The 15,090-nt window shown below is 43.1% G+C and overlaps 1 protein-coding gene across 4 annotated transcripts in view; it reads left to right on the plus strand.

Moving 5' to 3' along the window:
* Positions 1–1,003: 1,003 nt before the first annotated feature.
* mcoln3b (mucolipin TRP cation channel 3b) overlaps positions 1,004–15,090 on the plus strand; it is a 65,937-nt gene continuing 51,850 nt past the window's right edge. For 3 of the 4 annotated variants that reach the window (XM_068036335.1, XM_068036338.1, XM_068036337.1), the window contains exon 1: positions 1,004–1,092. The gene's annotated coding sequence lies outside the window, so the exon portion shown is untranslated. Of the gene's footprint in view, positions 1,093–7,472; positions 7,552–15,090 lie in introns of those variants that run through there. The other variant, XM_068036336.1, reaches the window with a different exon arrangement.

Consider the following 15,090-nt stretch of genomic DNA (forward strand, 5'->3'; position numbering starts at 1 on the left):
TCCTCAGCAAATTTAGCAAGTTTATGTTTGGTCCTGATACCATTAATGTGGTCATTAATGTGGATTAGAAACAACAGAAATATAATGGAAATGAACCGATTATTCCATCTGAGTTTATATATCCATTCTCCCCCCCCCCTCTCCCCTCTCCCCTCTCCCCTCTCTCCCCTCTCTCTTGTTTTGGCATTTAAGATAAATCAGCCATTAACTAGCAGTAAATAGATGTCCTTTATTTGATCGTGGCAGAAAGCCAGGAGACTGAACACAAAGTGCTGGGAATGCAGAGCAGATCTATCCGTTAAACAGAGAAAATAAAACTTTGGATTTATATAGCACCTCGCACAGCCACCGGACATCCTAAGTGCTTTACAGCCAATGAAGCATTACCCCTGTTGTAATGTAGATAATGCAGCAGTCAAATTACACAGCAAGCTCCCACAAACAGCAATGTGATAATAACTAGGTGTTGCTGTGATGTTAAGAATTCACTCCAGGATGTCAGGCATAACGGGATAGCTTCCCCTCCTCCTGTTTGAAATAGTGCTTATGGGATCTTTTACATCCACCCAAGAGAACGGGCGAGGCCAAAACACAGCACCTGTGACATCTGACGCTCCGTCAGTATGGCACAGTGTCAGCCTAAAATTATTAGCTCAAATATCTGGAGTGGGTCTTGAACCCCGACTGTCACAGGGGCAGGAGAGAGAATAGCAGTAAGACTCAACACTGATCTGTTCAAATGCTTGACTTGACCAGGGGGATTAACTCTGTTTCTCTGTTTCTTTCTTTCTTTTTCTTTCTCTTTTTCTTTTTCTTTTTTTCTCTCTCTCTCTCTCTCCACAGATTCTGCCTAACCTGTTAGCTATTTCCAGCACTTGCTGCCTTTATTTGAAATGTGGAGCTGCTGCTTCTGATTGGCTGTTGCTCCGGATGAGGGAACCTCAGCATCCCCGGCACTGCGGCTCCTGATTGACAGGCAGTCATTGTGACGTCGGACAAATTGATCGCAGGTCCCGCAAGGTGAGCAGTGGAGATGTAGTGCGGAATAAACTGGGACACTTGTGCAATTAACACCTTCCTGCTGCTTAGGAGGTGAGTCCTTATTGCATTTGGCAACGAATGTTAGATTTTGTGTGCAATTAAGTTAATGAAAACGCGACGTTCCTCGTTAATCTCAGGGCAGTGTTGTCATTGAAAAATGTTAGTTTCACTAGTACAGGGTCGGCTATAAAATCAATGGGTACTTGTATTCCTGTGTAAATATCTAATGACATGGAAACCGTAGTAAAGAATTCCACGGAGTGTGAAATGCAGTTTTTGCCTGTGCCTTCGTCATTCTCTGATAAAATACAAGGTTGGTTGTTTTTAGATCATCATTGCAATTTTAATAACCAGAAATAAGGTTGAAAACATTATTTAGCCTTGACTTAAATATGACCGTTCTCCCCCCCCCCCCCCCCCCAAAAAAAACCTGGATTGGAAGATAGGAAGTGTCATTTAAAGGTACAATTACATCATTCTTAAAAATATTCCGAGTTGCAGGATTCGATCAAAGTTGTCTCCAATATTTGCATAAAATGAATTGGTATTGTAATAGAGTTTGAACTCATTATCGGTTTTAAAAACACTGCCTGTGTTGGACAATGGTATTTGTAGGTTTTTTTTTATTACATATAACAAACTAGGTCTTTAAAACGAGTTTCCTGCAGTCAAAGTTGCATTAAATCTATTCAAAAATTATGCAAGAAATTTAAATCTGAATATAAACACGTATGGCAAGGGTGAGCTTATATGATATATGTTCTAGCATATCTGCCCCAAACCTTTAGCAACTCTATTTGTGTGCATTTTAGCTTGTTTATAGTACCCCTCCTGGAAGGAGTCTCTATGAAGGCTTTAGTTATGTTTAGCACTGTTGGGTTGCATTGCCATATTTGTGTTCATTTTATGACCAAAATGACCTTGCTTTGACTTGAAGTTGGTAGTATAAATGATCCTGAAGATCACCATGTATTAAATAGCTGCCTTATTACATTCAATTTATTAAATTGACCTTGTATTTTGGAACTTGCCTTTCCGTTCCATTCACTCTGCAAACCCCAGCTCGAATCTACTTGCCCAAGCTTGTATTGTTTCCGTAGTAATTTCTCTGTGTTAACCATGGCTCAGTGGTGCCAGACGCCCTCTGATACATCACCCCATGTGACAATAGTTCATCTGTTAGCCTTGGCAATGAGTGTAAGCAGGGGACTTGGCTGCTGAGCTCTTCTTGTGTGATGCCCATATGTACATTTCCATCAGGGGTCACTAGGTAGTGATAAATATAAAATGGCTGACTTTGCTCTTCCCTACATGGGAATGCTGTTGTCCTAGTTGAGAGCTACATCAGAACAGACCAGCCGCAAGCTATTACTCGTTGTCGTGTTTGTCAGCTCTATTGCCTCTCCTTTTGTGTTAAAACTCCATGGTTCTGCCCTCTTCCGGTTCCAATTCTGCCTGTCCTGCTGTAGTTATTACATTGCCTCAAGGGTCCTTGAAATCATAAATGTCTTCATGCAGGCCACTTTTTTATCTGGTGTCACGTGTTGAGTTTACCTGAACATTCCTCAGTTGGATGTTGACAAAACTAAAGCTATCCTATGTGACTCCCATTAGAAACTTTGTGCCTCAGGTACTGATTCCACCTTCCTTCCCTGCTGGTACTCAAACTGAATCTGAACATAGGAAGAGGAACAGGAATGGGCCATATAGCCCTTTGAGCCTGTTTCCACTGATCTGTGACCTAACTCCATGTACCTGCCTTTGCACGATATCCATTAATATCTTTGGCTAATGAATCTATCAATCTCAGATTAAAATTAACATTGATTTAGCATCAATTAACATTTTCAGAAAGAGTTTCATCCTTTGTGTGAAGTGAGTCCGAATTTCACTCCTGAAAGGTACGACTCTAATTTTTAGACTATTAACCCCCACTGCGGTTCCTAGACGCCCTAACTAAGAGATAAAACTATTGGTTCCCCTCAATATCTTGAAAGTTTCAATCAAATCACTCCTAATCCTTTTAAATTTCAGGGAAAACAACCCTCGTTTGTGTAATTTAACCCTTAGAGTCCAGGTATCAGTCTGGTAAATCTATGATTCACTCCCTCCAAGGCCAATATATCCTTCCCAATGTGTGATGCCCAGAACTGCTCACAGTACTTCAGGATTAGTCTAACCAGTGCTTTGTACAGCTGAAGCATGACTTCTACCCCTTTTGTATTCTTATCCTTTAGATATAAAGACCAACATTCCATTAGCCTTTTTGACTATATTTTCTGTACCTACCCATTACGGAGATGTGGCTGCAGGATGACCAGAATTGGGTCCTGAATATTGAGGGATATATGACATTTAAGAAGAATAGGAAGCTAGATAAAGGTGGAGGGGTAGCACGCTTAATCAAGGATGGCATTGGTGTTATAGTTAGAGATAATCTTTGTTCAGGAGATCAGGAAGTAGAATCGGTTTGGGTGGAGATGAGGAATAGTAGGGGAAAGAATTCACTAGTGGGAGTGGTCTACAGGCTCCCGAACAGTAATCACAATGTAGGACGAAGTATCCAAAAAGAAATATTGGGTGCTTGTGATGAAGAAGCGGCAATAATCATGGGTGATTTTAATCTAAATATAAACTGGAAAAATCAGATTGGCAATAATAGCCTGGATGAGGAGTTTATAGAATGCTTTCGAGAGTTTCTTGGAGCAGCAGGTTCTGGAACCAACCAGAGAGCAGGTTATATTTGACTTGGTATTGTGTAATGTGACAGGATTAATTAATGATCTCAGAGTAAAGACACCTCTAGATAGCAGTGACCGCAATATAATTGAATTTTACATCCAGTTTGAAAGAGAGAAGAGTGTGTCTAAGACTAGTATTTTAAACTTGAATAAGGGCAATTATGTGGGCATGAAAGCTGAGCTAGCTGAAGTGAACTGGATTACTAGGCTTGCAGATAGATTGATAGAGAAGCAGTGGCAGACAGTTAAGGGGATATTTTAGAATACATAATAAGTATATTCCTACTATAAAGAAAAATTCTAAGGGGAGGACCCACCATCCGTGGTTAACTAAAGAAGTTAAGGAAAGCATCAAATTTAAGGAAAAGGCATATAATTGTGCAAAGAGGAGTCGCAGTTCAGACAATTGGGCAGCATATAAAGAACAGCAGAGAATGACTAAAAGGTTAATCAGGAGAAAGAAATTAGAGTATGAGAGGAAGCTAGCTAGAAATGTAAAAATGGATAGCAAGATTTTTTACAGGTATTGAAAAAAGTAAGTAAAGTGAGTGTTGGTCCTCTAGAGAGTGAGAATGGGGAGTTAATAGATAATAAGGAAATGGCAGATGACATGAACGAAGATTTTGCTTCTGTCTTCACTATAGAGGATACTAAAAACATTCCAGTAATAGCTGTAAATCAGGAGGTGGAAGGAAGAGAGGAACTTGGTGAAATTACAGTCACCAGGAAAGCGGTACTGAGCAAACTGATGGAGCTGTGGACTGACAAGTCCCCAGGTCCTAATGGACTTCATCCTCGGGTCTTAAAGGAGGCGGCTAATGAGGTAGTAGCTGCGTTGGTGGTAATTTTTCAAAATTCGCTAGATTCTGGAAAGGTTCCATCAGACTGGAAAGAAGCAAATATAACCCCTTTACTCAAGAAGGGCAGGAGGCTGAAAACAGTTAGCTTGATGTCTGTCATGGGGAAGGTGTTGGAATCGATCATTATCATGACCATAAGGAGGTTACAGCTGGGCACTTAGAAAAACGCAAGGTAATTTTGAATAGTCAGCATGGTTTTGTGAAAGGGAAATCCTGTTTAACCAATTTGTTGGAGTTCTTTGAAGGAGTAACTTGCGCTGTGGATAAAGGGGAGCCTGCTGACGTACTGTACTTGAATTTCCAGAAGGCATTTGACAAGGTGCCACATAAAAGGTTATTGCATAAAGCAGGAGTTCATGGTGTAGGGGGTAACATATTAGCTGGCAGAAAACAGAGGGTATGCATAAATGGGTCCTTTTCTGATTGGCAGGATGTGACGAGTGGAGTCCCGCAGGGGTCTGTGCTGGGGCCTCAACTTTTTACAGTTTGTATCAATGAATTGGATGAGGGGAGCGATGGCATGGTAGCTAAATTTGCGGATGACCCAAAGATAGGTAGGAAAGTATGTTGTGAAGAGGACATAAGGAGGTTGCAGACCGATATAGGTAGATGAGAGTGAGTGGGCAAAAATCTGGCGGATGGAGTATAAAATGGGAAAATGTGAAGTTGTTCACTTCGGCAGGAAGAATAAAAAAGCAGAGTATTACTTAAATGGAGAATGACTGTAAAATTCTGAGGTGCAGAGGGATCTAGATGTTCGAGTGCAGAAGTCACAAAAAGTTAGTATGCAGGTACAGCAAGTAATAAAGAAGGCTAATTGAATGCTATCCTTTTGTTACGAGAGGAATTGAAAATAAAAGTAGGATGTTCTGCTTCAGTTATACAGGGCATTGGTGAGACCACATCTTGACTACTGTGTACAATTTTGGTCTCCTTATTTAAGGAAGGATGTAAATGCGTTGGAGGAGGTTCAGAGGAGGTTTACTAGATTGATACTTGGAATGAGCGGGTTGTCTTATGAGAAAAAGTTGGACAGACTGGGCTTGTTTTCACTGGAGTTTAGAACAGTGAGGGGAGACTTGATTGAAGTATATAAGATCCTGAACGGTCTTGACAAGGTGGATGTGGGTGAGTCCAGAACTAGGGGCCACTGTTTTTAAAATTAGGGGTTGCCCTTTTAGGACGGAGATTAGGAGAATTTTTTTCTCCTGAGCATTGTGTGACTTTGGAATTCTCTGCCTCAGGTGGTGGAGGCAGGAACATTGAATATTTTTAAAGTGGAGGTAGATAGATCCTTAGGCAAGGGAATTCAGGGGTATCGGGGGTAGATGGGAGTGTGGAATTTGAAACACAAACTGATCAGTCATGATCTTATTGAATGGCGGAGCAGGCTGAAGGAGCTGAATGGTCTACTCCTGCTCCTAATTTGTATGTGCGTATGACATTTTAATGACTTATGTACCTGGACCCCCAAGTCTCCGGACCTCCACTGTTTCCAGCTTTTCACCATTTATATTGAACCTGAAAAGGATAGAACAGGGTACTAAGTGAATGACCTCACGTCTACTACATTGAAATCCATTTGCCACACTTTTGCCCATTCGCTTTATTATTTAATTAATTTTATGCTTACAGTGCTTCCTATCTTTGTGTCATTGGTAAACTTGGATATGTGACTTTCTATAAGAACATAAGTACTAGGAGTAAGCCATTTGGCCCTTAATGCCCAAAAATCTATTGACCACTTGTCTTGAATCTACTCAATGATGGAGCATGCACAGCTCTATGGAGTAGAGAATTCTAAAGATTCACAATCCTTTGATTGAAGTAACTTCTCAGCTCAGTCCTAAATGGTGATCCCTTATTCTGAGACTGATCTCGTATTCTAGATTCCCCCAGGCGGGGGAAACATTTTCTCAGCATCTACCCTGTCAAGCCCCTTGAGAATTTTATGTTTGTTCGATTTTCCCCTCATTCTTCTATCCCACCATCTAAGTTGTTGTAAATACAGTGAACAGTGGAGGCTCCAACACTGATGCTTCTGGGACCCACTAGTCACGTCATGCCCATTATGTACACTCTCTGTTGCCTGAGGCTCATCTAATTTCCTAACTAGGTCAATAATTATCCTTCAAATCCATGAGCTTCAACTTTGCCTAACAGCTCAAGGAATACAGCTTGGAATGTTCTGTTCAACCGTGGGTTGAGCTGCAAATCAACAACCAATGAGTGCTGTTTGTGCCCCAACATCAACTCCTCTGCTGCTAAAAGCTTCCTTTCCAACTTTTATATCGCAATGCTTGACCTCTTGCACATCTTTGGCTCTAACAGGTCTACTCTAGGCAAAATGCAGCTCACCCAGAACTCTGCAGCCTGCATCTTATCCCACACACCTTCCACTGGATCCTTGTTCTTCAGTGTATTGAATTCAACACTTTATCCTAGTTTTCAAATTTGCTGCTCCACCTTAGCTCTGCAAACTTCTATAGCCCTCCACTCTAGTGTTGTACTATGAAGTTCCCCTCCTTGAACTCTTCGATTGATAATAGAGCTGAAGTGCACCTACAATCATGCATTCTCTTCCCTAATCTCCATCTTGTCATATCTTTTTTTTTTCTCCCCATCTTTGAAAGGCTTCAGAAAACTTCCCTTTTTGTGGCTGTGTGCATTTGCTTATCTCTAATTTCCTGCTTAGTGCTGCCATTTTGTAATGCTCCTTAGACAGAAGAGGCTTTGTTGCACAAGTGGAGCCTGACAAGGCATCCTATTTGACCCTGGGATGGGTTCCAACTTCCTTTTTGCTGCATCACCAAGATCGCTTACTTCCGTTTCTGTAATGCGAATCAGACAGGTATGGGGTTCTAGGATGTAGTGATGGAGGAGCCTCAGCCCTTGACTTCGACGAACAGGTATGAAGTACTTACTACCTATGTGGATGAGAACAAGGATTGCAGGGTGAATGTGCAAACTGACCACAGCACCATGTCGCAGGAAGCCATTCAAGTGTGGGGGGGGGGGGGGGGGGGAAGTGAAAAGAAATGTGGTAGTGATAGTGGACGATACAGTCAGGGGATAGATACTGTTCTCTACATCCACGGCCAGGCATTCCAAAGGTTGTGTTGCCTGCCGGGTGCCCAGAATTGGAGACATTTCCTTGTGGGAGGGGGAGGATCCAGTTGTTGTCGTCCACATAGGAACCAAAAACATAGGTAGAACACTAGGAATGATCTGCTCAGAGAATTTGAGGAGTTCGGGTCCAAATTAAAATGCTGAACCTCAAAAGTAATCTCTTATTGTTACCTGAACCATGTGAAAATTGGCATAGGGTTTTTTTATATTTGTTCATGGGATGTGGGCATCGCTGGCTAGGCCAGCATTTATTGCCCACCCCAATTGTCCTTGAGAAGGTGGTCGTGAGCTGACTTCTTGAATCGCTGCAGTCTATGTGAGGTAGGTACACCCATAGTGCTGTTAGGAAGGGAGTTCCAGGATTTTGACCCAGCAACAGTGAAAGAATGGCGATATAGTTCCAAGTCAGGATGGTGTGTGACTAGGAGGGGAACTTGCAGGTGGTGGTGTTCCCATGCATTTGCTGCCCTTGTCCTTCTAGTTGGTAGAGGTCGCGGGTTTGGAAGGTGCTGTCTAAGGAGCCTTGGTGCATTGCTGCAGTGCATCTTGTAGATGGGTCAGTGGTGGAGGGAGTGAATGTTTGTGGATGGGGTGCCAATCAAGCGGGCTGCTTTGTTCTGGATGGTGTCGAGCTTCTTGAGTGTTGTTGGAGCTGCACCCATCCAGGCAAGTGGAGAGTATTCCATCACACTCCTGACTTGTGCCTTGTAGATGGTGGACAGGCTTTGGGGAGTGAGGAGGTGAGTTACTTGCCGCAGGATTCCTAGCCTCTGACCTGCTGTTGCAGCCATGGTATTTATATGGCTACGCCAGTTCAGTTTCTGGTCAATGGTAGCCTCTAGGGTTGTGGTAGTGGGGGATTCAGCAATGGTAATGCCATTGAATGTCAAGCGGAGATGGTTAGATTCTCTCTTGTTGGAGATGGTCATTGCCTGGCACTTATGTGGCACGAATTTTACTTGCCACTTATCAGCCCAAGCCTGGATCTTGTCCAGGTCTTGCTGCATTTCTACATGAACTGTTTAGGTATTTGAGGAGTCATGAATGGTGCTGAACATTATGTAATCGTCAGCAAACATCCCCATTTTTGACCTTTTATGATTGAAGGAAGGTCATTGATGAAGCAGCTGAAGATGGTTGGGCCGAGGACACTACCCTGAGGAACTCCTGCAGTGATGTCCTGGAGCTCAGATGATTGGCCTGCAACAACTACAACCATCTTCCTTTGCGCTAGGTATGACTCCAACCAGCAGAGGGTTTTCCCCCGATTCCCATTGACCTCAGTTTTGCTGGGGCTCCTGATGCTATACTTGGTCAAATGCTGCCTTGATGTCAAGGGCAGTCACTCTCCCCTCACCTCTGGAGTTCAGCTCTTTTGTCCATGTTTGAACCAAGGCTGTAATGAGGTCAGGAGCTGAGTGGCCCTGGCGGAACCCATACAGCGCATCACTGAGCAGGTTATTGCTAAGCAAGTGCCGCTTGATGGCACTGTTGATGACTCCTTCCATCACTTCATTGATTGAGAATAGGCTGATGGGGCGGTAATTGGCCGGGTTGGATTTGTCCTGCGTTTTGTGTACACGAGTTACCTGGGCAAATTTTCACATTGCCAGGTAGATGCTGGTGTTGTAGATGTACTGGAATAGCTTGGCTAGGGACGCGGCAAGTTCTGGAGCACAGGTCTTCAGTACTAGTGCTGGAATGTTGTCAGGGCTCATAGCCTTTGCAGTATCCAGTGCCTTCAGTCGTTTCTTGAAATTATGCGGAGTGATTCGAATTGGCTGATGTCTGGCATCTGTGATGCTGGGGACTTCAGGAGGAGGCCGAGATGGATCATCAACCCGGCACTTCTGGCTGAAGATTGTTGCAAATGCTTCAGCCTTATCTTTCGCACTGATGTGCTAGGCTCCCCCATCATTGAGGATGGGGATAATTGTGGAGCCACCTCCTCCAGTTAGTTGTTTAATTGTCCGCCACCATTCACGGCTGGATGTGGCAGGACTGCAGAGCTTCGATCTGATCCGTTGATTATGGGATTGCTTAGCTCTATCGCATGTTGCTTAGGCAGTTTGGCACGCAGGTAGTCCTGTGTTGTAGCTTCACCAGGTTGACACCTCATTCAAGGGTCAAGCAGATCAGAGAATTAAACTCGTGGCTGGGTGGTGTGGGAAGAAGAGGGTTTTGATTCATGGGGCACTGGTGCCAGTACTGGGGAAAGAGGGAGCTGTTCTGTTGGGATGGGCTCCACTTAAACCAGGCTCGGATCATTGTCTTGGTGAATCATATAAATAGGGCTGTGGATAGGGCTTTAAACTAATAGTGGGAGTGGTGAGGTGAAGGCAGGTTTAGAAATCTAAAGACAAAAGTCAAGGCAATAGAGCAGTGTCGTGTTTTGGTTTAAGACAAGCAGAGTGGGACAGAGAAGTTTAACAGTAATTGTGTATCAGCGTATAAGTCATGCAAAAAATAGTGGGGGAAAAAGGGCTCTTATTAATACTTTGTGCATTCAAATAAGGTAGATGAACTAGCGGCATAAATAAAGATAAATGGTTTAGATTTAATCGCCATTACAGAGACATGCCATTGGGAAATAAATATTCCGGGGGGGTGGGTGGCCGTCATCATGATGTATTTGAATTCCAATTTAAGTTTGAAAGCAGAAATCGACAAGCGACATACTCCAGTCCCAAACAAAAATCTCAAAGGAAACGAATCCAATTACATAGGTCTGAGAAGAGCTGGCGAAGGTTAATTGGATAAAGACACTGAAAGGTATGGTGGAAATACAGGTGGGAAACATACAAAAAAAAATTTAAAAGGTTCAACGCAAAGAAATTTCATTGAAAAAATGAAAACTAAGAAAGAAAGATCCATCTGTGGTTTACGAGGGAACTTAAGGATGGTATTCGATTAAAAGAGGGGGCTTATAATGTTGCAAAGAATAGTAATGAGCCCTGAGGATTGAGTGCTTTAGCAACCAGCTGAGGGCCAAAATGTTTTCGATAAAGGAAAAAACAGCTTGAGTAATCTAACCAGGAATATTAAAACAGATTGTTATAGCTTCTATAAGTATATAAAAATGAGGAGAGCAGTTAAAATAAGCGTTGATCCCTTAAGGGCACAGACAGAAGTTACCGAAGAGAATGAAGAAATGACAGATGTTGAACAAATACTTAGTGGCTCCTTCAGAGTAGAAGAGACAAATTACATATTAGAAATAGAGGGTATCCAAGGGGCTAATGAGAGTGAAGAACTTCAGGTTATTTAATATCAGCAGAGAAAAAATATTGGTTGAAACTTATGGGACTAAAAGCTGTCAAATCCCTAGGACCGGAGGCCCACATCCAAAAGATCTAAAAGAGAAAGCTGCAGAGACATTGGATGCACTGGTTATTATCAAATTCCCTAGATTCTGGAACCGTCCTAGTGGATTGGAAGCTATCAAGTGTAACACCTTTTATTCAGAGAGAAAATGGGGAACTACAGGGAAATGTTGGAATCTATTATTAAGGAATTCTTAACAATGCATTTAAAAACTCATTGTGTGATCAGACAAAGTCAACACGATTTTATGAAAGGGAAGTCGTGTTTGACAAATTTATTAGTTTTTTTGAGGATGTAACTAGTAGTGTAGATTAAAGGGGAATCAGTCGATTGTATTACACTTGGAGTTCCAAAAGGCATTCGATAAGGTGCCACACAAAATGTTAATAGACAAGAGAAGGGCTCATGGAGTTGGTGGTGGGGGCTGGGCATGAATAGAGAATTGGTTAATGGACAGGAAGCAAATAGTAGGGACAAATGGGGCATTTTCAAGCTGGTGGGCTGTGACTAGTGGAGTGCGGCAAGGATCAGTGCTAGGGTCTCAGCTATTTACAATCTATATTAATGACTTGGGCGAAGTGACCGAGAGTAATGTATCTAAATTCGCTGAAGATACAAGGTTAGGTGGGAGTCGGTCATTTACGACACAGAAGGAGGCTCCATAGAACAGTCCAATCAGTCCCGTTCTATCCCCATAACCCTGGAAGTTTGTTTTCCTTCGTGCCGATCCAATTTCCTTTTGAAATCATTTATTGTCTCTGCCTCCATCATCCTCATAGGCAGAGTTCCAGGTCATTGCTGCAGGGGGAAAAAGAAAGTTCTTCCTCACATTCCCCTCTACATCTCTTGCCCAAAACCTTAAATCTGTGTCCCCGAGTCCTTGTACCATCAGTTAATGGGAACAGTTTTTCTGTTGACTACCTTATCCTCTTCTTCTTTGTCCTCATTGTCTCTGGAGACAATGGGTAAGCGCCTGGAGGTGGTCAGTGGTTTGTGGAGCAGTCCCTGGAGTGGCTATAAAGGCCAATACTGGAGTGACAGACTCTTCCACAGGTGCTGCAGATAAAATTGGTTGTCAGGGCTGTTTCGCAGTTGGCTCTCCCCTTGCACTCCTGTCTTTTGTCCTGCCAACTGCTAAGTCTCTTCGACTCACCACACTTTAGCCCCACCTTTATGGCTGCCCGCCAGCTCTGGCGATAGCTGGCAACTGACTCCCACGACTTGTGATCAATGTTACAGGACTTCATGTCGTGTTTGCAGATGTCTTTAAAGCAGAGACATGGACGGCCGGTGGGTCTGATACCAGTGGCGAGCTCGCTGTACAATGTGTCCTTGGGGATCCTGCCATCTTCCATGCGGCTCACATGGCCAAGCCATCACAAGCGCTGCTGACTCAGTAGTGTGTATAAGCTGGGGATGTCTGCCGCCCTGAGGACTACTGTGTTGGAGATGCGGTCCTGCCACCTGATGCCAAGGATTCTCCGGAGGCAGCGAAGATGGAATGAATTGAGACGTCGCTCTTGGCTGACATACGTTGTCCAGGCTTTGCTGCCGTAGAGCAAGGTACTGAGGACACAGGCTTGATACACTCGGACTTTTGTGTTCCGTGTCAGTGCGCCATTTTCCCACACTCTCTTGACCAGTCTGGACATAGCAGTGGAAGCCTTTCCCATGTGCTTGTTGATTTCTGCATCGAGAGACAGGTTACTGGTGATAGTTGAGCCTAGGTAGGTGAACTCTTGAACCACTTCCAGAGCGTGGTTGCCGATATTGATGGATGGAGCATTTCTGACGTCCTGTCCCATGATCGTTTTCTTGAGGCTGATGGTTAGGAGAACATCCCCAGCTTCTCCAACCTATTCTTGTTGCTAAAAACTCCCATCCCTGGTAAATCTCCTCTGTATCCCCTCGAGGATCCTCACACCTTCCTAAAGTTTGGTGACCAGAACTGGAAGCAATACTCTAGTTGTGGCCTAACCAGAACTTTATAAAGGTTCAGCATAAGGTCCCTGTTTTTTGTGCTCACTGCCTCTGTTTATGAAGCCCAAGATCACATATGCTTTACTAACCACTCTCTCAGTATGTCCTGTCATCTTCAAAGATCTGTGCACGTGAACCTCCAGGTCCTTCTGTCCCTGCATGCTCTTGAGAACTGTGCCATTTATGTCTGTATGACTTTCCCCTTTCCTTCTGCCAAACTCATCACCTAGCACTGACCCTTGGGGAACACCACTGTCTACTATTCTCCAATATGAAAAACAAACATTTACCTCAACTCGCTGTTTTCTGTCCTAAGCCAATGTTTTTTTAAATCCAAGCTGATACTGACCCTAAAATTCCATAAGCCTCAATTTTATTAACTAGCCTTTTATGTGGTACTTTGTTAAACACTTCTTTAAAATCCATAGACAATATCACTTTCCCTTCATTGACCACTCCTGTTACTTCATCTAAAAACTCTATTCAATTAATCAAACATGATCTGCCTTTTACAAATCCGTATCCGTGCTGGCTCTCCTTAATTAACTCAAACCTCTGGGTATTTTTCCCCCTGATTATTGTTTCTAAAACCTTACCCATCACTGATGTTAAAGTGACTGGCCTGTCGTAACCAGGAATGTCCTTATACCCATTCTTGAATAAGGGTGTCACATTTGCCACTCACCAATCTTTGGCACCCCCCCCCCCCCCCGCCTCCCAATATCTAGGGAAGATTGGAAGATAATGGCAAGCCCTTCTGCTATCTCCAACTTTGGATGCAAGCCATCCGGACCAGGCGCAACTTATCCACTCTAAGCATAGCCAGCCTTTCCCTGCCTCTCCATTTTCACTCCATCCATTACTTCTAACCTCTCCACTTCGACTGATATTTTGTAAGCATCCTCTTCCTTAGAAAACACTGATACAAAGTACTCATTAATCTTGATTTTCAAATCTCTGTCATTGCCCCTCCCTATCTCTGGAACCTCCATCAGCACTGCAATCAGACAATCGTGGCACCTTGCTTATCCCGGATTTCAATCTCACCTTTTGGCGGCTATGCCTTCATCTGTCCGGACCCCAAGCTCGAAGTGTGTGCTTATGTATCAGTCTCCTTCAAACTTGCCTCTAGAACCAAGCTTTTGGTCATCTCCTCTAATATCACCTTACATGGCTCAGGTGTCAAATTTTGTTTGCGCCGAGATATTTCTCTGTTAAAGGTGATATATAAATGCAAATTGCTGTTGGGAGCAATTTTGGTTCTGAGAGATGCTCTAGGCTGCTACATTTTGTGTCCTTATACTCTGCTTTTCGGGATAATTGTTCCAGACAACTGTCATAGTGAACCTCCACTCCCTTCCCCATTGTCTCATTTGTAGCCTGCCTAGAGACCATGTTTTATCACATGACCTGTTTGACTTCCAAAGGTGGCAGAATAACAGTTCTCTGGACTACTAAGGAATGTCTGTGCAGTAGTACCACACTGTGGTCTTTGTGTATTGTTGTTGGTGTAGATGTCTGAGTCTTTGGCTAAATAGTAACTAGTTTATTTTATATACATAACTAATTACACTCTCATTAGGCCTGTCCAGCTAGCACCCCTCATGATGCTTCTAGCTTCTGTCAAACCTAATACCCATGTGACTATACATCAATGAGGGGTTAGTCACTGTCTCGAGCATTAACCCTTTCAGACCCTTATGCATAACTCTTTTCCAGCAAGCTGAAAATAATGCATTGTTGTGCGTAATGAAGATAATATTCTCGCGTGATTGTTTGTTTCCTCCACACAGAAGCTTAAGACTGTACCAATGCTGTCCAAAAGTTGGAACTGTAAAGGCTGAGGAATTATTGCCAAAATATAGCCTGGATCAAGCAAATTTTAGTAATTTCCCATTAAATGTCAAAAAGCAGCCAATCAACGGTATACTTGAACCTTAAAATGGTTTGTATTTGAATTGTTTGGTTTACCCCAGGCTCTTCGCATAGACAAAAGGACTAATTTTGTTTTTTTA

The sequence above is a fragment of the Heterodontus francisci genome, chromosome 8, assembly GCF_036365525.1.
Source record: "Heterodontus francisci isolate sHetFra1 chromosome 8, sHetFra1.hap1, whole genome shotgun sequence".
Lineage (NCBI taxonomy): Eukaryota > Metazoa > Chordata > Chondrichthyes > Heterodontiformes > Heterodontidae > Heterodontus > Heterodontus francisci.